The following is a 25,828-nucleotide window of genomic DNA, read 5'->3' on the forward strand; positions in this document are numbered from 1 at the left end:
TATCTAAAAGTTTGGTTTCACGGCCACTCTGTGTCTCCTTTTAATGCAAGATGCCTTGTGTAAGAGCTTCTTTGTCATTTTCTTCAAATTCGGTGAAAAAGAAGCAAAGTTGGATGTAAATTCTTTAACCAGGGAGAAAGACAGCTAAATTATGATTCCAAATGTAAGAATTTATGTGAAAGCAAGCATCCAGAATTTGTACGATTTACTCAACAGCAGTAATATCTTTTTGTAAAGTTAATGGGGTTTGTAAATATCTTACAATAATGTTTAAATTTCAACCTCACAAGTTCATGTATTGATTTGCAGCAGGGATGGATTTTGACGAGCAAATATATTCAGAGTTTAAAAGATAAATATATATTTTTTATATTGTTTTTACATATAATATGATTAAACACTCAATGATCGGAGAGTCTCTTTAAACATTGTCTTTTTTAACCAGCCTCAGGTTTATTAATTTTCTACATATATAAAACAATAATAATAATTTGTTTAAATAATAATAATAATAATTATTATTATTATTATTATTATAAAAATTCAATATAAAATTTGTTTCATCAAGAAATAATATATTATTTTCATGCCATATTATTATTTATTTATTTTTACATTATATTATTTAATTTGAAATATCTTTTTCTTAAATTCCAAATATTATTATATATTTTAGTTAATATATATATTTTATATAATAAAAACTTTACATCTATTTTTTATATTAATAAGACATTTTCCTAGGATTTATATTAGTAGGCATGTATAATCAAAGAAAGGGTCTTCTAAAGAACTTTAATGGTTTTCGTGTCTTGTATTTATTTCCATAAATGTGGATATAAATGTATACTCAATTTTGATAGTTAATATAATTGTTTTATCTTAATATGAAGTTATACAAATAAGTTATAAATTTGTATAACGATTAATAAATATCTATTATTTATTTATGGTTAACATTAATAATAATATTTTTGTTATTAAATATTAAATATTTTAATATTTTATTATTAAATATTTAATAATTTTTAAGGTGGTGATTTGTGTTTTTTTAGAGTATAGATTCTTACTTTATAGATTGTTAAAATTTTAAGATATGATATCTAGTTTAGTCATCTTTCAATTGATTTGATTCTTATAAATAAATATTCTGTTTCTAGGAATCTTATGGACACACATCTTTTAATTCTTCTTATAAGAATCCCAAGGATACACCCCTATCAAACCTTTCAAGCCTGTATTAATCCCATTTTGGAGTGTTGAATGAGATTTCTCCCCTCACTATATCTTCACTTGCTTGCCTATGTCATTTTATTGACTTGTTGTCTTTTGCCCTATTGGTTTCCAATCTCTATTTCTCAATCTCTAATGGGATTTTATTGGATTTGTGCCTTCCTAGATAGTTGGAACCAAGGTCATGTTTCTTTTTCCTTTTCAGATCTCATAGGTTCTGCAAAATCATTGCTTTCACCTCTGCTTGTCTTTTTTGTGCTATGACGATCTTTTCATTGTCTTCCTTTCAACTTCTCAATTTAGCTCTCTAGATCTTGAGAGCATCCATCCAATCAAGAGAGTTTTCCTCTAGCCTCTTCCCAACTAACCCCTATGCCTAATTATAATGGGATCCATCCATGTTATATTGTATCACTATGTTGCTCATTCTTCTATTTCTTGCTAAAATTTGTGTCTGCTTATGTATTGTCTCTCACACATACATATAATTATTAGTTAAATATGACATGAATATTGAAATTTATCACCTTTGTTTGTTAGCACTAGGCATGTTCATCCGAAGTTGTTCACAAAATCAAAACCCCGTGTCAGTTATATGTGCTGGAGAAAAAGGACATATCGGTATTCTTACAAGATTAGCAACCCCATCAACTCCAAACAAAAAATTGCCATATAGAATGATTAAACTATCATATTAAATTCTATCATTAATGTGTGTGTGGCCCTCTTCAAGTCCCATGTTGAACCTTTTCTTTGATACCACCCTGTAACACTCCCTCTCATCCCCTCAGCTTTTCTTGGGTCGTGGAGGTGTTACCTATTCGTTTTAACCCGACCTCCAAGATTTGTTATGAAGATGGGGTTACTAAAACCTCACCTTTCAAACCTTATGGAAATTAATTCTAGCACCACCATTATGACCAAATCATTGACAACATTCCGATGATATAAATTTTGTCTTAATCTGACTCCCATATCGCAAGTTATCCTCATTTGAAGTTCATCAATTACCATCACAAGGGTGCCATGTGGCACCCACATGGCTTCCACCTAGCATTGATGACACAACCACGTCATTACGACATAACAAATCCTCTTTGTCATGTCACCCGTTGTAGGTTAACAAGTTACAACAACCTAGCAGTTGGCAGGCTCCTAGTGAGGAGGGTTCCCATGCTGAAACCATGACCGAACTTGAGTGAAATCCACTTTAGCCCTACTAGCACTATCACTGGACCCTCAATAGTAGTTTTGAATTTGGGGAAGGGGGAGAGGGGAGGAGGCATAAGTAACTTTAGTCATCCATCAAAGGTGGGATGATTGGTGCTAATCCCAACTGCACCACCCTTCTTATTAAACACAGTCCACGAGGGGGGCCCTTCAATCAATATCAACCATCGATCTAGCACCTTGTCAATCATGGTATTCCACCACTCATGCATTCATAAGTTGACAAAGTGGTGGGGACTTGGCAGTGGGTGGTGCCCAATCGAATAGTTCCACAAGCTAGAATCATGGCCACATCATTTTGGCCACATCACCTTAGTCACATCACAACATGCCATGTCCCCTCCCCTTTGCGCGTTTTGATATCAGCCACCTATGTTAGGGAAGACTTCATGAAAATGAGACCTTGCTCAACTGATCAAATAACCAACGACTTTTTATGTTAATTGATGATCATCTTCCTATCAATGTTTCCTACATTTTGGCAATCGAGGATAACATAAATTTTGGGTGATAACACCTTCACTCACAAATCTGATGAATGTTGGGCGGCCCTGTCAACTAAGAAGCCCAATATAAAAACATATCTATAGAAACTATAGCCTGTCTACTGCCATTTCCATACCAAGGAAGTATTGAATGGTTGTGAGCGCGAAGAGAAGAAGATGATATTGTTAGACACCATAGCCAACAAATGGAATATTTCCCAAAAACTATCATCTATCTACCGCCACAACCACTACCCTATCAGGAATGAACTAAAGGGTTGTGAGTTCCAAAAGTTATGAAGCAGTCTTGTCAGTTACTGAATCGGTGGATGGAATATTTCCTGGAAACTATCGTTTGTCTACTACCAAAGATCAATTATGGAAGTACTGAAAGTTACAAGAGGCAATAAGTGTTGGGTGGTTATGTCAACAAATGAACCCAACGAACACAATTTTTCATAACATTTGAAGAGCCTATTATATCCATAAATGTTGTCAACCTATTCACTATCTCAAGTGAAAAATATAAGAGTGCTAGTAGTTGTGGGAGTTCAATAGGCTAGCACCTTCCGTTTTAAGGTCTTCGTTAAGGGGCTGGTCCTATGAATTATCCTACTTAGTGCTAGGTGTTGGTAAATTTGGTAACAAATGAGACTATCGATATTAGTGGTACCTTTAAAGAGTTGTGAAAGTTCCAATGGAACTATATACAATTAAACATTTATCCATAGTCTTGATTTAATATACTAATTGTGGGATTCCCCATCAAGAAACATGAGATTATATTGAATATAGGATAACAGCGAGGGATTGGGCCACCATGCATGACGAAAGTGGGGTGCATCTGTAATCGTCCCAGTCAAAATTGCATGTAATAAAGTTAGTAAAGGAAAAATAATAACCAAGGTCATGGGACATGCATTCCAAGGTAAATTTTGGGAAAAACATCCTAATGTGGGTGTTCATTTGTTGTATTATGGCTAAGGGAAATTGGAAAAGCCAATGCAAAAGGAAAAGAGGCATTAATTGGCATTTTATTTATGAAATTAATGGAAATTAGGAGAAAAGGAAGGTGAAAGGCCACAGGTTGCATTTGAGGAGGAAAATGAACGAAAATAATGGAAATTGAAGAAATAGAGGCCTCATTAATAAAAAGGCTTATGAGGATTAGTTAGTACCTTTTGTGAGTTCAGTTTTTGAGATGTATCTATATTCTCTCCCTCTCATACTCTTGGACACTTAGATTTTTCTTGGAGAACTTCATCTTGGGATCAAGGAAAGAAAAGAAGGCAAAGCAGAAGTAAGGATCAAGCAGCTACAATAAGATTATTTGTAGGTATCAATTTGCATGTGCAATTTTCTTGCTAGATTTGGCATGCATGATAGATGCATGTGTGTATTTTGTTTTCTTGTTGTCATTAGCATGGGTTTTGTCAGGTGTGACAATGTTCTTCAACCTTGCCTTTCCATTTATAGATAGCCATGGTGTGGTGGGTAATCTTATATTTGGTTGAGCTAGATTGCCGGATGGACCCAAAGTTGAGTGAGGTAGTCTCAAGATTATTCGTGAGGCCTAGTAATACTGGGATGGGATACATGGTAAAGCCTTGATGTGAACACTTATATTAATCCTAGGAATCCCATGCCTAGTGAACGGTGGGATACATGATAAATATTGACAGTAACTACCGTTGATTAGGCCTACGAATCCCTTGAACGGTAATGGTGGGATACATGATAAATCCTAGAGGGTGGAGACCTCGTAGACCTAGGAATCCCTTGACTGGTGAATGACGAGAAAAACAGTAAAGCCAAGAGGTTGAGATGGACAAATTCCTCATGAATTAGGTGGAGAGATCCGAAGGCATCTATGCTTGTTTAGGGCCTAATGATCTAGTGGGGATTGTGATAAAGCCTGGTTCTATTGATGATGGTTGAGGCAATTTGGCCTTGGGAACCCCTAGTTGGTTTTGTTGTAAGTCCCACATTCATGCTTGGAATATGGCACGGGGGTGATTAGTTGAAAGAAAGATTTGGTTCAGCCAATTTATGGTCACGTGGTTCATGGAAGTCCCATACCTAGTTGGTTTTTGCATTCATTAATAATAGTTATTTCTCCTTGGTATATCATGTGTAAATATACTGGGTTGTATGAGACTATTATGGTTGTTATATGATTTTTATTCATGTTGGTTATAGGTTGGTCATGAGTATTTTTTATGATAGACGATGTATGGTTTCCATCATGTTTTGATTTGTAAATTAATGTACAATGGATATATGACCTAATAAATGATAATGCAGATATTGCGATAAGGAAACAAAGCTTCCTTATGAATCTCAGGTAAGTATGATACCCCTATGCTCAGATATGTTGTTATGACTTGTAGATTGCATATTTATGACATGTTTGATGAAATGATTATCATGGCTAGTAGGGGTTCAGTCAATTCATTAATCAAGTGATTTCATTAGTATCTCTATTTGATTGTTATTTATTATTTCTTAGAGTTTCGTGAAGTTATGGGTAGTGACCTGAGTCTTTTCCCTTAAAACGTGGCACATAATCTGGGGCCGCTAGCTCAGAACTAGCTGAAAAAGTCCATAGTCATTGGCATGCCCTTGTTGTGGGAGCAACCAGAAGGTTTCGGTCACATGAATGGATTTTCATGGGAGAGACTCGGGTTTATATTAGTAAAATGTCAATTTGTCTTAGGGGTTGGTCACCTGGAAGGGTTGGTTGACTCCTGAAGGTTTTGTAGCGGGTGTGGAAGGTCAGATTGGTTTGGTTTTGTTGGCTCCACTTCCTTAACTGTACATGAGGATTTGAGTCACACATTAGTAGCCTCTCATCACATGTTTACCCTAGTGAACTGGTTAATTTGGGTAAATGTGGGAGGAGGATGTTACAACATTGACATCACTCTTGAACTGGTTGAACTATTTTCTATAAATCAAAAGTGTCAAGTAAAGAAAAGGAAACATGCACACATAGTCTGTCACTTCCATCATGAACATGCCATTAACTAACACAACACAAAAGTTCATTTTTTCCATAAATAGATCCCAACTATAAAAATGTAAGGTATCATGTCAATCTTAAGTTTGATAGTGAAATTTAGGTAATCGGCTATAAAAATTAAAGACATATTGCAACCATACATTTGGTAGTGAACAACCTAGTTCAAGCATACACTCTATATTCATAAACACATAAGGAAACTCGTCAATTATTAGCATAACAATATGTTTCAAGAATTCACTCATGAACATACATGATTAAACATTAATCATCAACACAACAAAGAATATCATAGTATATGATCTAACATTCATAAACACGTATCCTTATCTTTGGCTAGCAGGTGAAGGAGGGACTTCCACTATCCACCCAATCATAGGTCAACTACACTGCCACCTTTCTTGTAGTTGACCATCCCTGAGCCAAATCCAAAATATGAGGGGATGTTTTCTCAAGGGATAATTCACACCAATGGCTTCTTAAAATCTCAAAGGTGGATTCCATTATCCAGGTGGTTTATCAACTACCCTCTTGTAGTAAGCACCATAGTCGCCCACTTACTATAATTACGTTCAATTATAGGGCTTCAGCTAAGGTCCAAATAGGGTATTACTCAGTTCAAGAGTTTGAATCCACTATCTAGGTTGTTTATGAATTATCTTTTCATAAGAAGCACCACAAGGGTATGTAGTCCATTGTCTAGGTTGTTGATGATCTCTCTAGAAAGCACCATAGTAACTTGGATTTCTATGTCCATGTGGCTTTTCAAATATTAACAAACACCACAGTGATTCGATCATCCACTAAGCTTCGCACTAGCCATTCTAGGCATGCACACATGATCAAGTGGACTCAAACACAAAACATATGGAATAACACCCAAATTCACAAAGCATAGGAATTGGAAATTAACTCCATAATTTCCTCAATTTCGTTCTATCGTGGTCCATAGCTCCATGTTGTTTGCACCAATATTTAACTCTCTAAGAAGAACACCCAACCAATCAAGAAGTAGTAGAAGGAGAGCCTAATCAAGAAGAACCCACTTGCTTATGTTTTGTGTGTACATATACTTTCCTTTGTGTCCCTTTGTTTTCTAAAGGAGCACCATCTCTTTTGGTTTCTCTACCTACTACATAAATGAGCACCACCTTATGCTTTCACCAACCTAACGCAATCACACAACTTCGTGACGTCCAATGAACTCTTCCCTAATCTCATCATATGAAAAATCTATTAGGTTGTGGATTCAATTGGACTGCAACTGAATTTTGAATTATATTTTGTTAACTTTAATGTTTAATTCTACTAGGTTCATGTCCTTTCAAGGCATTCAAGCTCACCATCCCCTTAAACATTTTTGTGTCCCTTTTCTCATGCCAAAATCAAAATTTTATATTTTATAAATATTTTTAAGTGTCCGTGGGAATTTGAATTAACCATCCATGGCTTTCACACTTTCATACACACTCATAATTAATTTTACAAAAATATGGAGAGGTGGGGATGTTACAAACCCCAACCCCTTAAGGGAACACCTTCCTTGGTGCTCTATAACCAGGAAAGAAAAGAAATAAAAAAAAACTTTATAATTGTATCTCTTACATTCGCTTATTCATTAAACAAAAATGGGAAAAACACCCTCATTTGTCCTCCATATTCCAAGGTTGCTTCATTAGTTCCAAAGTGAATTACACCTTAACCTACTCTATTACTCAATTCTAGAGTGTGGTTTATCTCTGATTTAGGATGCATTGTGGTTCTGGTTGAAATTATCCCAAGGGTTTCACCTGTATCACATACAAATCAACCACATGATTAGTGTCACGCACATAATTATTAAGAAAATAAATGTGAAATACATTATGTGCCTTCATTGGGAGTGGTAAAGCTGGGTTATAACCTACTGGTCCCACTCTTTCCAAAATTTGAAATGCTCCACAAAATCTGGCTGCTAACTTAGTATAAGTTCTCACTCTTAGTGAGCTCTTTCTTGGTTTTATGCGGAGATACACTTGACCTCCCACTTGGAATTCTTTATGGATTCTCTATTGGTCTACATAGCTCTCTTTTTTTCTTTTCTTTTTTTATCCTGGGTTGCAAGTTTCTGCCTAATATTAATAACTTCTTGCTCCATTTCTTTCAACTTGTCAGGTCCAAGAATGACTCTATTCATTGGGTCATCTTAGCTAACGGAAGTGTTGCATTTCCTACCATATAATGCCTCAAATGGGCTCATCTTCAGTGACTTTTAGTACCTGTTATTATATGCAAATTCAACTAGTGGAAGGAAGTCCTTTTCCTACCTATTTGGCTAATGCATGATATACATCCTCAACATTTCCTCTAAAATTATGTTCACTCTTTCAATTTTTTATATGTCTGAGGATGATATGATGTGCTAAAGGCTAGCTAGGTTCCAAAACTAGCAAGAAAAAGCATTCAAAAATTTGGAAGTGAACTTGGCATCCTGATCTGATATGATATTTTTGGGTATGCCAAACAACCTAAATATTTCCTTCATAAAAAATTGAGCTATGTCAATAGCTTTGTGAGTGGACTTGATAGCTATGAAGTAAGCTTCCTTACTCAACTTGTGCACAACCACCATAACATTATCATGTTGCTTAGATGTCCTAGGAAATCCTGTGATGAAGTCCATATATATGAATTTTCACTTCCATTCAAGAATTGGGATAGGTTGTAACAATCCCATTGGGTGCCTACATTATACCTTGACTTGTTAGCATTCTAAGCACCTAGCAATGTATTCAAGGATCTCCTTCTTCATTCCCAGCGAATAATACTATTTCTTTATTATTTTATGATAACCAAGATGACTTGAATTAAGGTATCCTATGAGATTCATCCATTATGAGGTTCTTCAAGTCAAATAGATAAGAAACATATTTGTTATATTTAAGCAGTAGCATACTGTCATCAGTGAGAATCTAGTACTTACTAATTGCTCCCTAAGGTTCTTGTTGTAGGAATTCCTTCACGTGTTGTAAACGTTCATCATGTATCAATTTCGCTTAGATCCGTTATTTGATTTCAACTTCATAAGTGCTTATGGCTTCCAAGTGAGCCACTTGTAAACTTCTACTATGTGCATCAACTACTCTATTCTCTTGCCTTTAATATGTTTGATCTCAAAATGAAACTCACTAATTAGAGCTAACCATTTGGATTGTCTTACATTTAGTTTGGGCCGATCAAAGAAGTATCTCATCCCTCCATTATATGACATCATCACAAACTTCCTCTAAGCAAGTAGTGCCTCTACATCTTTAGTGCATATACTATGGTTGCAAGCTCCAATTCATGAGTGACATTTTTCCTTCCATGCTTATTCAGTTTCCTTGATTCATAGTAGACTATATGTGTTTCTTGCATAGGATTGTGCTTAGTCCTACCATACAATAATTTTTGTAGACCTTTAAGTCCTTTTATAGGTCTATTATGCTCAAAATAGGTGCACATGTGAGTAATTTCTTGAGTTGTTCAAAACTAGCTACACACTCTAATGTACATTGAAATTTGACTCTTTTCTTCTATAAGGTTGTGATTGAATGCCCAACTTTTAAAAAATCTCAAATGAACCGTCAGTAAAATTCAGCCAATCCCATGAAAGATTTAACCTCTATGACATTTCGGGGAGTGGGTCAATCCATTATGGCCTTAAACTTATTGATGTCTCTAGTTTCCCCTTCCTTTGAGATGACATGTCCCAAATATTGAACTTGTGATTTAAATAAATCATATTTGTTGAGTTTGGCATAAAAATTTTGTTCCATTAGCAGCTATAACATTTCCTTCAAGTGTTCCTCATGCTATTCTTTGGTTCTTGAGTAAACTAGGATATCATCCACAAACACTAGCACAAATTTGTCCAAATACTAGCTGAAAATGTTGTTAATTAGGAACATAAATGTAGTGAGGGCATTTGTGAGCCCAAATGGTACCACCACAAACTCGTAGTGCTTGTATCTCCTCCTAAATGTTGTCTTATGAATATTTTCATCTTTAATTTTTACTTGATGATAGCCAGATATTAAATCTATCTTGGAAAATATTGTGTCTCCTTTCAGTTCGTCAAATAAATGATCAAATTCTATGCAGTGGGTATTTGTTCTTCATAGTAGCTTTATTCAACTGTTGGTAATCAATGCTTAGAAAAGGTTGACAGAGGACACTATTTTACTAAAGATGTTTACAACTACAAAATAAGGGCAGCATGACATTTGGCAGTTTGGGTTGAAAGGACAACTTCCAAGCATGGCTAAATGGTACTCCCACGAGAAATTAGAGGAAAAGTTTCCTCACATCATTGAATAAAATCATCTGCAACCAAAATCCTTCCAAACAGGGAATGTATGATCTATATTGAATCAATATATTATTCATCATCCATCTTGATGGTTTTAAAGTCAAAAATTTGGAGGAATCATCTTCTAGGCTCATTTTTACCAACGACCCGAGTTTGAATAATGGGTGAAAAGCTTCAAGAGTCAATTTGAGGGCTAAAATGAACACTTTTTTTGGTCTCAACCTTATTATGGACCTAGATATCATAATTTACACATTACTATGGACCTAGATCCATTAAATTAGACACTGATACATTTCCAACAGTGTAATAAATGCCTCAATTAAAGATGATATGAGAAAGTTATGCCTCATAAAAGTTGACTTATCAAAATTGACCACCATAATTCAAAATGATGCCACATTAGCCCTTGCTACTCATGGAAAAGTGACTAGCTACATGGGTACTATGAAGAAAACTCTAGAAGGGTTGAGTTGCAACTCATATTGTTTGTTGAATGGGTCAAATTTAACCCTTTGTTAACTATTGGGTTGTGTTATAGCTAGGCTACTAGGAGGACAAGGGGTTTCATTCTATTCAAATGCATTTTGTTCCATAGATAAGCATAGTAGCTAAGAGTGGGTAGATACATAGAAAACAAAGATGGTTATGTATATTGTAGTAGCCAAGAGGCCATATGTCTTATTTCTTTGTGCTTGCATCCATTTCCATTTAAATCACGAGAGAACAAAGCAATCTCACTTCTAGTCAGGTTTTCTCCCATAAGAGTTTCTCAAGTCATATATTCTATTATTATGCCATTGCGAGTGATTATACTTGAGCCTATTCTCTATTTTCTTATTTTTTATATCATATGCTTAAACATAACACAATAATTAACAAATCCAAAAATATAAGGAAAATTTAACTTCTATAATGTAAATTTTGAATTTTCATTATGTTGATAGGCGTATCTATTTCAACTACTCAAAGTGGGCTTGGATAATTTTTTTTTTTTATTAAATGGATGTACAAGATTTGATCTCAAGCGAATATTCTTAGTTGTATACACCATCAGATGGTTGAAATAAAAATACTTTTATATGTTTTTTAGTTTCAAACCAAAGAATAAAAATTTAATATATATTAAATTTTTCGCGAGATGTTAACTTGATTGGAGCTACCACTTCCATTCTCTTCTACTCGTTATATTATGTTAATTGGAATTTTCTTCTTCTAGTTAGATTGGCTCCATGTTTTAGATTGGTTTGATCGAGGCAATGGGAATATCATGTGTAACTTTGTTGCAAATTCCAAGGCTATAGTTGATTGTAACATACCGCCTACTATCCCTAATCGTAACTAAGTATAGAAGGAGGAAATTACTATGCTAACCTAATCTCCATGGTCCAGTTATTGAAATGGGGTCTAATTTTTTCACCTTCTATTTTCCCTTCTTAAAACTCGAAATGAATGATAGCATCTCATTCATCTTGTTGAGCTGATTCTGGCGATATATAGTTGTGCCTCAGTAGGGCTCTAAATTCAGAAGTTGTAAACCCACAAGGGTTGGCCTATTAAAATTTGTTGAGTCATCTTGACCTACCACGTGTTATTCACACAAACCCATTCAATGCATACATGGCTAACCCAGTCAACGTCCATATGCCAGCTTGACCCTAACTACTGACTCATCCATGTCTTTCTATGCCTTATGGGCATTAATTAAAGCAGAAGCATAAATAAAATCCCATTGTTCCCACTCCATTAGAGCTGGGCCCACATTGCCAACTCACCCCAAGAATAAAATCCCGGGGATTTCCCTCAACGCTCTTTTGGAAAAGGTATGGAGTACCTTGCGCTTGAACTGTCGGGATTATGTGGACCGTACAACATCCTCCCCCTCTAACTTATCACACTATTGGCGACGTATATTTTCTCATTGGGCCCACGAGGGCGACATCATCCTAGAAACACTCCCCCCAGAAATAAATATTGCTGCCTCTCCCAAACGTTTAGGGTCCTCATTTCAGGCTGCATTGGTAGTGCCAACTTTGCGTTTCTGGATTGGCCTTCCCCTTGACTGGTAAGTTATTAAATTTGTGCCACACAACACTCATCCCCACATAACGGGGCCCACATGCCAAGTCACCTCAAGTAATAAATCCCAACGACTCTATCATGCCCTTCACCTAGATATTTTGGTGTTTGGCATCCAAGGTGATGTCATATTTCATTACTTCTCCCACTTAGATGAGGTCCCATGTAACCTTTGAGCCCAACCATTCATGGCTTCCGCCTCCGATGTGTTTTAGAGAGTTTTCTCTGCTTTATACATTAGGCATAGTCCCGACTGCCACACCATCTTCGGGATAATACCTCGACAATTTTCCAATATGCTCCATTCGAAAGCTCTAGAAAGGAACCTCCAAGGTCATCCAATCAACCATAGTGCCTCCCAACAATGACTTGGATCTCTTTACCTTCATGTGTGGACATGGGCTTAGCCATATGGCGCTTAAGATGGGTATATCTTTGTGCTTCTCTAGGCCCTATCCTCCCCATGGTATAAGCATATATGGTATGGGATTTTCTCCCTTAGGTTTGATGAATTCAAGGTTTTGAAGTCTAGATACCTCATACATATTTTGCAGCATTGACACCTTATCTCTAAGATGGGTGATGCTCCAATTTTACTAGAAGGTATTGCTACTGCACATTAATCTTAGAGTATTAATATTCAACATTTGGTTGTTCAATAGCAATTCTCCATTTTGTTATGGGGAACTAGTTTGCTCCACTTTAGCCTTAAATCTTCAAGTATACACTTTTTAACTTTGGTGAATCACCGTTTTACTTTAGTTTTAGTTTTAGTTTCGGAAATGAATGGTTCATTTTGGTTTTTAAGTATTAAGGTTCCAACATAATGTGGGAGAATTGGTGTGCTATATTTATTTTTATAGCATAATACTGCCTAGTCAATTATTGGCAACATTTCATTTATATATTGATTATCTATGTTTGTATGAGTGCATAAAAAGACACATTCATTTACAAGGAAAATTCTTTACAAAATATTTTTTCAAAAGTTTTTAATATTTGTATTTTTTTTAAATTCACATAAATCTAAAAACCTTCTATAAACCAACATTTTTTTTTATGATACATGTTTTATTGAATAAAAATAACTTTGTTATTTTATTTTTAAGCAAATATTTTTTAACTCTTTTGTGTAAAACAAATATATTTTTTTCAAAATATATATATTTTATATTATTTATATTTTGGAAGGAAAAGCATTTTTCTTCATTGTGATCTTTGTAAATTGAAAAATCAAGTAATTACTAAATACCTAATCAAATGGGAGAATTTACCATTGGAGAAAGTGATATGGGAAGATGAGTCATTCATATAGAAACACTAAGTACCTAATCAAATGGGAGAATTTACCATTGGAGAAAGTGATATGGGAAAATGACTTATTCATATAGAAAAACTGCAATTATTGGGTACCTAATTAAATGGAAGAACTTACCATTGGAAGAAGTGACATGGGAAAATGAGTTATTCATTCAAAAACACTTCTAGTTAATGTGTTGAGGACAACACTTGTTTGAATGACATAAAACCTCTTATTAAGCACTAGATATCGAATGAAGACTAAAGACATTCTAAAAATAGCATTTAGAACTCATGAGGGTCATTATGAATTTTTGGTCATGCCTTTTGGCCTTACCAATTCACCTTCTACATTTCAAAGTTTGATGAATTCCATTTTCAAACCCTTCCTTAGAAAGTTTGTGTTAGTATTTTTTGATGATATACTAATCTACAACAAGTCTTGGAAGGATCATGTTGAACATGTTGACAGGGTGCTCAAACTATTGGAGGAGAAACAATTATATGCAAAAAGCTCCAAATGTTTCTTTGGAGTAGAAGAGGTGGAATATATGGGTCATATTGTATCGCATGAAGGTGTTAAGGTAGACCCTAGCAAAATTAAAGCTATTAAGGAATGAAAAATCCCCACATCCATAGAGCATCTGCGAGAATTTCTTGGGTTGACAAGGTATTATCGCAAGTTTGTTAAGAATTATGGTAGAATATCAGCACCTCTAACAACATTATTGAAGAAAGATGCATTTTCATGGACTCGAGAAGCAACAAAGACCTTCGAACATCTTAAAGAGACAATGTACCAAGCACCGATATTAGCTATGCCAAACTTCATAAAAACCTTTATTGTAGAATGTGATGCTCCAAGAAATGGAATTGGTGGTGTTTTAATGTAAGATGAAAGACCCATTGCTTTTGAAAGTTGTCCAATCAAAGGAAAGTATTTACACAAAGCTATTTATGAGAAGGAAATGTTGGCAATACTACATGCACTTAAGAAATGGTGACCCTACCTAATGGGAAGACACTTCAAGGTAAAAGTGGATCATGGTAGTCTTAAATACTTTTTAGAACAAATATTATGCTCTGAAGGGCAACAAAAATGGGTCACAAAGATGTTGGATTATGATTTTGAAATCATCTATAAAAAAGGAAGCAAAATGTTGTGGCAGATGCACTCTCAAGAAAGGATGAGGATGTGGAAGCATTGATGTGCGCCATTTCTATTATCCAACTAGATTGGATAAATGAAGCGAGGGATGAATGGAAGGATGACGAAGAAGTGTGGGAACTCATTCAAAGGATACAACAAGATCCTAGTACATCTAATACATTTAGCTAGAAAAATGATTTGTTATGGTACAAAGATCGGTTATACCTATGTAAGAATTCCCAACTCAAACAAAATATTCTTATGGAATTGCACACTTCTCCCTTAGGAGGGCACTCAAGATTTTTAAAAGCTTACCACAGGATTAAGAAGGAATTTTTTTGGGATGGCCTTAAATCGGATATTCAAAAGTTTGTGGCAGAATGTTTGGTTTGCTAACAAAATAAAGTTCAAACAATTAAGGTGCTAGGTCTATTAAAACCTTTATCCATTCCAAGCCAACGTTGGGAGGAGGTTTCAATGGATTTTATCACAGGTTTAACGAAGTCCAAAGGAAAGAGTGTCATCATGGTGGTAGTTGTCAAACTTACCATGTATGGACACTTTTGTGCATTATCGCATCCATTTAAAGCCAGTATAGTTTATACTACATTTATGGAAACAATTCAAAAGAAACATGGAAACCCAAAGATTATTGTAAGTGATAGAGATCCCATTTTCACTGGAAATTTTTGGACAAAACTATTTTCTTATCTCAGTGCTTAGTTAGCTCATAGCTCATCTTATCATCCTCAATCTGATGGGAAAATTGAGATAGTAAACAAATGTTTGGAAAGATATCTTCATTGCTTTGTATCTGATAAACAAACGCAATGGGTCAAATGGTTGCCTCTGGCTGAATGGTGGTATAACACTTCCTTCCATACTGCAACAAAGATGACCCCATTTATGGCACTTTATGGATATCATCCACCATCCATCACATCATATTTAAGAGAAAATTCTAAGGTTCAAGCAGTGGAACATCACATTGAGCATCAACAACAAGTTCTCTAGCTCTTAAAGGATAACCTCACGTTGGCACAAAATAGAATGAAACAACAAGCAGATCAACATCGTAGCAAAAGGAGTTTTGATGTATGTGATTGGGTATTCCTACGGCTACAACCATATAAAAAAATGTCCCTCAAGCAAGCGAAGAAGGATAATAAATTAACACCAAAGTATTATGGTTCGTACAAGGTTTTGCAAAAGATTGGTACTATGGCATACAAATTTGAGCTTCGTGTAGCTTCCCAAGTGCACACAGTTTTCCAAGTTTCAAGTTTAAAGAAGGTTATAGGTGACAAGCTCCCAATTCAAACAATATTGCCAGAACTTGACGAGGAAGGAAAAATCATATTGAAATCAGAAGTAGCCACAGAAAAAAAAAAAAAAAAAAAAAAACTCGATAGCTACGAAATTGATCAATCTCAAAGTATCTCATCAAGTGGAAGAACTTATTTGCTAAAGATTCCACATGGGACGATGAGAATTTTATACAAAAGCATCCAGAACTACTGAAGTGTTGACGAAAACACTTATCGGAAGGAGAGGGGTATATTAGGTCTCTATAATACTAGTGATTCCCCCATTACTATTGTCATTGTAGCCCTTATTTTTATTATTATGCCCGTATTGTCCCCATATTATTATTAGTGTGTCCCATAGAAACCTACTATTGTTATTTTTGTGCCCTTATGTTATTACTGTTATGTCGGCTCGATTATATTGTGAACACTTAGACTCCTATATATAGAAGGGAGGTTTATTCATTTGTATAATTCAAAAATTGTTCATTTGTGTAATGTAAAAGAGGTTGCCCCCTCGAAGAGGCTGAATTCTAAGGCGTTGGTCTATATTTTCTATCTTTTTGTGAGCTGGTTTCATAACACAACCTTCGACATCATATTTTATGATTTCAATGTTTTATATTTTTATGGCCACTTCAAATTATGTTTAAATTAATATTTTTAAATTTACTATAGTTTTGTTTTGTTTTTTTTAATAATATAAAGTTTATAATATATTAAAATTGGTGTTGAATTTTATGATAAAGAAATTGTATTTATATATAAATTTTTGAACAAATGTTATGATGGTAAAATTATTAAAGTTAATTTTAATAAAATTTATATTAATTTGATGGTTTTTCATGAAATGTAGATTAATTGAGCTATATAGATTTAACCTTCTTCAAATTTCATGAAAATAAATTGAGTGTGACATAATATCCATAAATAGAAATTAAGAATATTGAATAAATCATGTCTAAAATCATTTAAATCTGTATTAAAATTAATATTATATTAGTTTTATAAGTATGATATTTATTGCATTTGGAAAAATATTTAAATTTACACACTAAAATTTTAATATAATTTTTTTTTGTAAGCTTGGTAAGACTCTCCATTTTGGAGTTTAGCACAAGATTCGAACCCAAGATCTTAAAAGAATTCATTCCATGACCACAACCACAAACACTAAAATTTTAATATTAAAACCTAATACTAAAACTTTAATATTAAAACCTAATACTTTAATCTTAATATTATAAAATCTAATTATTATTTATATAATTATCATAATAATTAATATTAATATTAAATCTCTACCTAACAAAATAATTAATATTAATAATTTCATTATATTTATTGAAATTTTATTATTTACCAAATTAGTATATACAGTTTCATTTTGAAATCTTTGCGAGCGAAAAAAGTGATAAATAGGTGAATGGATATATTGAAAAATCCAGGGAGTTTGGATGAAATAAAAAACAAAAAGAGGTCGATTTGGGATCCCAATGTCCGATGACTACTAGTGTAGGTAAGAAAATCGACAAATTCCATGTAGGAAAACTTTTAGCAATTGTGTTATGAAACATTAATGATAATATAGAAACGTGCCGTATGTTTTGATTTTTACCAATTGTTTTGGGTTAGTTTTGATGAAATTATTTCTCTTTAATTTCAGTTATATGATTTGTAAAATAGGTCTTTTTATAAAATTTACATATAGATAAATGTAAATTATTTTGGAATAGGTTTTTAAAAAACTTCAATTTTTCAAAACAAAAGTTATAAGGAAAAAATTCAACATTGTTTTTTATTTTTTATTTTATGTTTTTACTTTTATTTTTATAGTTATAAACATTCTTAATATTATAAATTACATATATTTATAAATAATGAATTAGTTTATATAATTGTATTAGTAAATAATAAAATTATAATGTTATCCAAAATTATATCACAATTTGTGAAGTGCCAAATAATAACTCTATGTAGTGAAGTGAATCTCATGTCGGTACAATGCTTTATATGACTTTGAAGTGAATACCATGTTGAGTTTTAGTGGTAGTGGTTGAGGGGCTAGCGTTATATGACTATGAAGTGAATACCATGTTGAGTTTTAGTGGTAGTGGTTGAGGGGCTAATACGGATGGAGTTTCACTGTCATGGGTGATTTGCCCATAAATTTGATGGGTTAAATCTGTTTTGAAATTTCAATTTTAAGAGTCAATTTTTATTTCAAAACTAACCATAGCAAAAGGAGGAGAAAAAAAAATGTAAAAAGGGTCATTGGTTCAAAAGGGCCTCACCTACTATTTTATCTTCCATTTCAAAGATGGGTTGATTTCATTCAATAACAATCAGAATGAGAGAGATTATATTGCATTTTTTATTTTTTACTTTTATATTAATACTTGCATTAGTGGAATGCACATTAGTAAATGTAGTTGATATACTTTGATTGATGTCATTTTCCAACTTTTATAAGCCAATCAACTGTAGCTTGACATATATTAGTAAATCTAGTTGGTATATGTTAATTGCTGCCATTTTCCAACTTTTATACCTCAATCAACTTTTGAAAATAATGATGATATATCAATCGTATTTACTAATATGGTTGTGCTAGTAATAATATGGGAAAGCCAAATCTAACTCATTAATAAACAATAATTTCTTAAAATGTTAAATTTATTTATAATTTTCAAATAAAACAACAAGTGTAAAATGCAAAGTTGCTTAGTATTGTCTTATGCAAAAAGTAATTGATAGCTAAATAAAAACAAAAATAATAAGATGAAAATGTTTTCAGTAACAACCCAAGTTGCGTAAAGATTACTGAGATCATTAAGTAAACCTGTTTTACTGAAAGATATTTTAAATGTTATTATATTTTGATGAGAAATATTAACCGATATAGGGTGAAGAGCCAAGAGAACATATATGTTGTAATTACCTAAAATATAGGTAGTAATACTTTAAAAAAAATAAAACGGTTGCTAAGAAACAGTTGCCCTCTACCTAAGAAGGGTAATATAGAGAGGGGAGAAGAGAAAAAAAATGTTCCTAGAGCTGGGTGGAATAAACCAATGGGAAAAACTTGCTCAGCACAGTCGATAAGAGAGTACAGAGATTGAGGTTGGACCGGAGTCCTGACACCCATAGTAATGACTGTAACTGCACTAGATCCAACATAAAAGATAGAAGTTGCTCGAGAGAGAGTCTGAACATGATTGCTAGACTTGTGGCTGGGAGGAGAGACCTTTCGAATATATTTATTTCACAAGTTAATAGATAACTGAGGTAGCAAGATTTTTAAAGAATTATTGTTGAAGTGTAAATATGATTATGTACTGTAGCTATTAATGTTTATCTTATAGGTTAACAGATAACTGAGGTAGCAATAGTTTTAAAGATTTATTGTTGAACTCTAAATATGATCATATAGAGTAGTTATTAATATCTATAGTATAGATTAACATAATATTGAACTGTAACTGCTAATATTTGAATTACATGTATATAAATAATGTAGGAGGCTAACTATTGAATTAATAGCCAGGGAGTTGTGAAAATACTCAACAAAAGATGAATACACCAGTAGTCGAACTCTATAAATTACAAGCATGAAAGAAAAGAAAATGAAGTCTAGTGCAAATGTCAGAATACCAACATAAACTCTTGAATGCATTCTCGAGAATATAACTATCATTACCAAAAAGGAATGCTTAACAACCATGTCAATGAATATGCTAATAATAATGAGTACTAACGAAACCAAAAAGTATAGTAAACAGTATCATGGTATGGTTGCATCCAGAGTCAGTGTCATGAATAAAATTGTGTATCAAAACCAGAGATAATGCTATAAGAGCCTTTTTTATAGAAGTAGCACAGTTTAATAAATCTAGTTCCTTTATATTTCAAAGTAGAATAACCATACACGGGAAAGGGAGAACCATAATAAGTCATTCTCATCTCATAGTTAATCTGAAACAAAATTATATACTTTTGAATAAATATAGTAGACAAACGTTGAAACTATGCCATCAGAACAGTCGAATGACGACATTCTTAACCCTCTCTCAAACGGAATTTGTAAACAGTTACTTTGTGCATTCCTTAGAAAAAGCGAAACACGCTTGAAGGCCTTTAGATTCATCAAAAGTTACATTTCAAATCTTGGAAATGATCCACAGCTGTAGCTGGTCATATAACTTAGCAAAATAAAGGTTAAGAAAAGCCTGAGTATAAGTGTTACAACCCTAATGCGCTATTAGAGATAAACCCTCTCCGTAAAACCCTTAATAACTTAAATTCGAATAGAGACCATGGACTTAGCTCCAACCTGAAAAGAAATGGGCACGCCATAAGCTCTTTTGCAATTAGAAGTCGCGATTTTGAGTACTAAACCCTCCTAAATGTGGCATACCTATGTTTAAGAAAATGTGAATTAGTCATTGTTAAGAGAGGCCATTAACCTGTTGCTCATACATATAAATTCAACTTTAAACAAGAAGGACCTTACCTGAGTTAAGGGCATGGCCTTGATGAATCGCCCACTGGTAGAAGTAGGTTAAAACTTAGCTTCATATCCAGAATTCATCATAAAAGAAATATATATCCAATAACCCTCAATAATCTAGAAATGAGTTGAAATAATTAATATTAAATCCTATTATAGAAATTACATACCTGCTGCAGATGATCTGGGGTACATGTTGCCTTCCACCATCTCCGAAACTCCATAAGGCATCCCTAAATAGCGGTGAGAAACCCTTAGACTAATCATAAAGTAATTACATATATGATATCAGTCTTTTTACCTAAGCAAGCGCAGTTTTAGAATGGCACATTTGAAGGGTTACCTGCTCTAGTGAGTATAACGGCCTCCCTTGGTTTCATTTCTCACAGAGCACCATAACCAGAGTCCTCGCAAAATAGTACGACACATAGGAACGACAACACAATGAGACCATCGGGGTTCGGTGCGAGGAGTTGGTTAGTTTAAACCCTATCCAATCTCAACCATCAGATCGCGGAGTGGAGATTAACGACGAGAAGCCATGATAGATGGTACAAACACACCAAGGTATTGTCCCACAAAGCAGATCCTCGCCATGTGGAGCTATGAACGAGGGCCAACACAACAAAGAGAAGCATAAAGTCATGTGCACAATTGACGAGGAGTATCGCAAGTTGGATCTCCATACCTGCTAGTTAATTAGTATTTATTTGCAATCAAAGATATGTACACAAAAGTCAGGGCATTGTATAATCCGTGGAAATAACACCATTTATCTATATATATATATATATATATATATATATATATATATATATATATATATATATATATATATATATATATATATATATATATATATATCTGTATATCTATAGATGTATATGTATATCTATAGATGTATATGTATAAGTACAACATTTAATGGTATAGGGCAATGGAACGTTATATAAAATGTTTTTATTATTATTAAAGTTGTTAATTTAGATGTTACAAATGGTATCAAAGCTCAAGTTCGTACACTGAGACTCTTTGGGAACAACTATCCACAGGAACCATGTGCTTGTGTTTTAACTAAATCAACTTGTGTGTGAATACAGATAATAGAAAAGATCATACCAACAAAATGAAAAGAAATTTCATTATGCAGAGGAACTCAGGATGACTTGAATCACCTGGAGTAACTTATGTGAATGCTAACCCAGATATGTCATACATCTAAGCAAGGAATCTTGACAAGCTAATGCAATGTTACTTGAAACTATGCAGCACTTGCATGCAGAAATGACCAGTTTGCGAACAGATAATGAATGATTGCGTTTAGAATAGGGAAGAATCCTAAGAAGTTTGTCCAATTGACAAAATCAACGGCACCTAGACCCTAGTGCAGAAGATTGGGGAAAGACCCCGACCGCTCAGCATGGAGAAGAAAACGTTGAGTCAGTTGAAAGACATAGAGAGGATGAAGAGGGACACTCAGATAATGTCTCAAACCAGCGTAAAACCAAGAAACAAAAGTTAGAACAAAAGTCAGAACTACAAGGAGAATTTAAGAAAATTAAGCCTTCACTCTTTGAGGGAGAATCTGAAGAGGCTGCAGAAGTGTGGTTAATCGATATGGGCAAGTACTTTCAGATTTATGAGTACACTGACAAATTGAAGGCATGGTTGGCAATTTATCAGTTAAGGGGAAAAGTGACTCTCTGGTGGAAGGAAATCAAGATGGTAAGGAAAATTGACGAAGAACAGGTTACATGGAATGAATTTCAAAAACATTTCAAGGAAAAGTATCTAACTGAACACTATTATGATGAAAAAGAGAAATAATTCCATGAATTAAGATTAGAAACCTTAACCATGGATGAATATGTGACTAGATTCATGTCCTTATTATGCTACGTGCCTTACATGCAAGAGGAAAAGGCCAAAATCCAGCATTTCATTAGTAGCTTACCAAAATTTATGAAGGAAAAACTAGAATTTTACTACCCTAAGACAATGGACGATGTTGTGGAGAAGGCCCACATTTTCTATCAGAAAATGAAACAAAATAATGAAGGGCCAAAAGAGGGATTAAACAAGAAGGGTAGAAGCCTGATTCCAACCAGACACCCAAAATTTTCTAACCATAGGAATGCATAACAAAAGACATTCAACAATTTTCCAGCCAGAAATCAACCCAAAACTACATACTCTAAGAACAAACCATGAGAGGCAATCACAAAATATGTCAATGTTTAGCAATCAGAACCGTTTCTACAATGCTGGGGATGTAGAGAACCCCATTATTACAAAATTTGTCCACAACGAGCTAGAACACAATAGTTATCCAATGTGCAAGAAGCATCCATAGTTAGGGAAGTGGTGAGGATATTACTCAGAATTAATGCTACCTTGGATGATCATCAGGCTAAATTCCAACCTCACAATGATCGAATGTGAAGGTATGATTGCTAAGAAACATGTCTGTATTTTATTTGATCCAGGTGCTAGCTTAAGCTATGCCAGTCCTCAAGTGGTTGAAAAGTGTCAGTTATCAAGAAAAAAAATTTCAAAACCTTGGCTAGTTGAATTAGCCGCTAGTACAAAGAGAAGGGTTAATGCCAAGATAGAACGATGTCCCATAACCATTTCTAGGTAGCCTATTTATGTTGATCTTAATATAATTCCTTTGGCTTCATATGATATCTTAATTGGGATGGACTAGTTGGAAAAATGTTGGTCCCTAGTACACTGTAAACAGAAAAATGTATGTTTTATTTCAGAATTAGGTCAAAGGAAGGAACTACAGGGAATAAAAACTAGTACCAAGCTACGTCCTATTACTGCGAGTCAGTTAGGAAAATGCATTAGAAAAGAGTGTCAAATATATGTTGTGCGGGTGGGATTTACAAAATCTAAAAATAAGATGACTATGCTGGAAAGTATTCCCATAATTCAGGATTTTGTGGATGCTTTTCAAGAAAACATTCCTGGTTTACCACCAAAGTGAGATATTGACTTTACCAATGAGTAAATTTCAGGTGAAGCCCCCATATCCAGAGCTCCTTATCGCATGAGAATACCTGAGTTAACAAAACTCAAAATGTAGCTATAGGAGCTTCTAGAGAAATAATATATCCATCCCAGTGTGTCCATTGGGGAGCTCCCATATTATTTGTACAGAAAAAGGATGGGACCGTCAGATTATGCATCGATTATCTACAAATAAACAAACTTAGTATCAAGAATAAGTACCCTTTACCACGTATTGATGATCTATTTGATCAGGTACAAGGAGCTAAGGTATTCTCAAAAATCGATCTAAGATATGGTTACCATCAGATAAGAATAAAAGATGAAGATATTTACAAAAAAACATTCCGTACTCGCTATGGTCATTACGAGTTCGTGGTATTTCCATTTTGCCTCACAAATGCCCTAGCCACCTTTACAAGTCTGATGCATGGCATTTTCTAGCTTTACCTAGATAAATTTGTGCTGATTTTCATAGATGATATTTTGATTTATTCTCAGAACCACGAGGAGCATAAAGAACACCTGAAAATAGTATTGCAGAAATTAAGGGAAAATCAGTTGTATGCCAAATTCAGTAAGTGTGACTTCTTTAATAATCAAATTCAGTATTTGGGTCACGTTATATCAGCAGAAGGCATTACAGTAGACCCAGAAAAGATCAAAACGATCATGGAATGGACATCCCCAAATAATGTCGTTGATATCAAATCATTCTTGGGATTAGCGGGGTATTATCGTAGATTCATTGAGGAGTTTTCAAAGATTGCCTTTCCAATGACCTCTTTATAGAAAAAGGGACGCACTTTCTAATGGATGGCTGAATGTTAGCAAAGCTTTGAAAAACTAAATCATCTACTCACCACCGCACCAGTACTAAAATTAGCGGATTTGGAAAAGTCTTTCATGGTTTGCACAAATGCAACCAGAGAAGGTGTTGGCGGAGTACTGACAAAGAATGGAAACGTGATTGCTTATGAATCCCAAAAGTTGAAGGATTATGAGCAATGACATTCAGTTTATGACCTTGAATTGACAGCAGTAGTGCATCACTTAAAATGTGGCGGCATTACCTATTGGGGAAGAATTTTTTGCTGCTAACAGATCATAGTATCCTTACCAACTTCTTCATTCAATCTACCTTAAATGCCCAATAGGCTAGATGGAAAAATTTCTTAAGAGAATTTGACTTTGAGATGAAGCATTTAAAGGGGAATTAAAACCGTGTGGCTGATGCACTGAGCATAAAATTACACTATATCTATAAGGTCCGAATGAGTCAAGTAAGTTCAAATATTCCTGAAATCATAAAGGAAGTAGCTAGTAGAGATCCAAAGTATACTTTCCTTTGGAAACAAACAAAAGAAGCTCTGCTGAAAAAGGAAGAATCAAAATTTAGAATAAATCCTGATAAATTCCTTACTTTTAAAGACAAAATTTACATTCCAAACCAAAATTTGATTAAACTATTAATATTAGATGAGTTTCATAAGAAACCTTGTGCTGGCCACCCAGGTTATCAGAAAATGTTTTCAGCCATCAAAAAAGGCTACTTTTTGCCTAGATTGAGGAAGGATATTGTAGAATATTTGTCCAAATGTTTGGAGTGTCAACTGTTGAAAGAGGAACACCAACATCCCGCCTGATGGTTACAACTATTGTCCATTCCATAATGGAAATTGGAGACCATATCCTTAGATTTCATCATTGTTTTACCCCGCACAAGGAAGCAACATGATTTAATTATGGTGGTGGTAGAAAATTTGAGTAAAACAGCTCACTTCATACTTGTGAAATCCACATTTAAAACAGTGGAAATCACAGAAATATTTATGAAGGAGATATTTCGCTTACACGAGATACCCAAGGCAATGATTTCAGATAGGGATGTGAAATTTACATCCACCTTCTCGAAGACTCTCTTTGTAGTATTAGGTACTCAAATCCAGTTTAGTACCGCCTACCATCCTCAAATGGATGGACAGACTAAATGAGAAAATTAGGTGTTAGAAGACATGCTATGCATGTTCGTGATGTAGCAACCACACAAGTGGGAGGACTACCTCAATCTAGTGGAATTTGCATATAATAATGGACATCAAAAATCGCTAGGCATGAGCCCTTTCAAGGTGTTGTATGGAAGAAAGTACAGAGCACCCATAGATTGG

Source organism: Pinus tabuliformis, chromosome 7, assembly GCF_031772625.1.
Source record: "Pinus tabuliformis cultivar Carrire ecotype Pingquan chromosome 7, CPIR1, whole genome shotgun sequence".
Lineage (NCBI taxonomy): Eukaryota > Viridiplantae > Streptophyta > Pinopsida > Pinales > Pinaceae > Pinus > Pinus tabuliformis.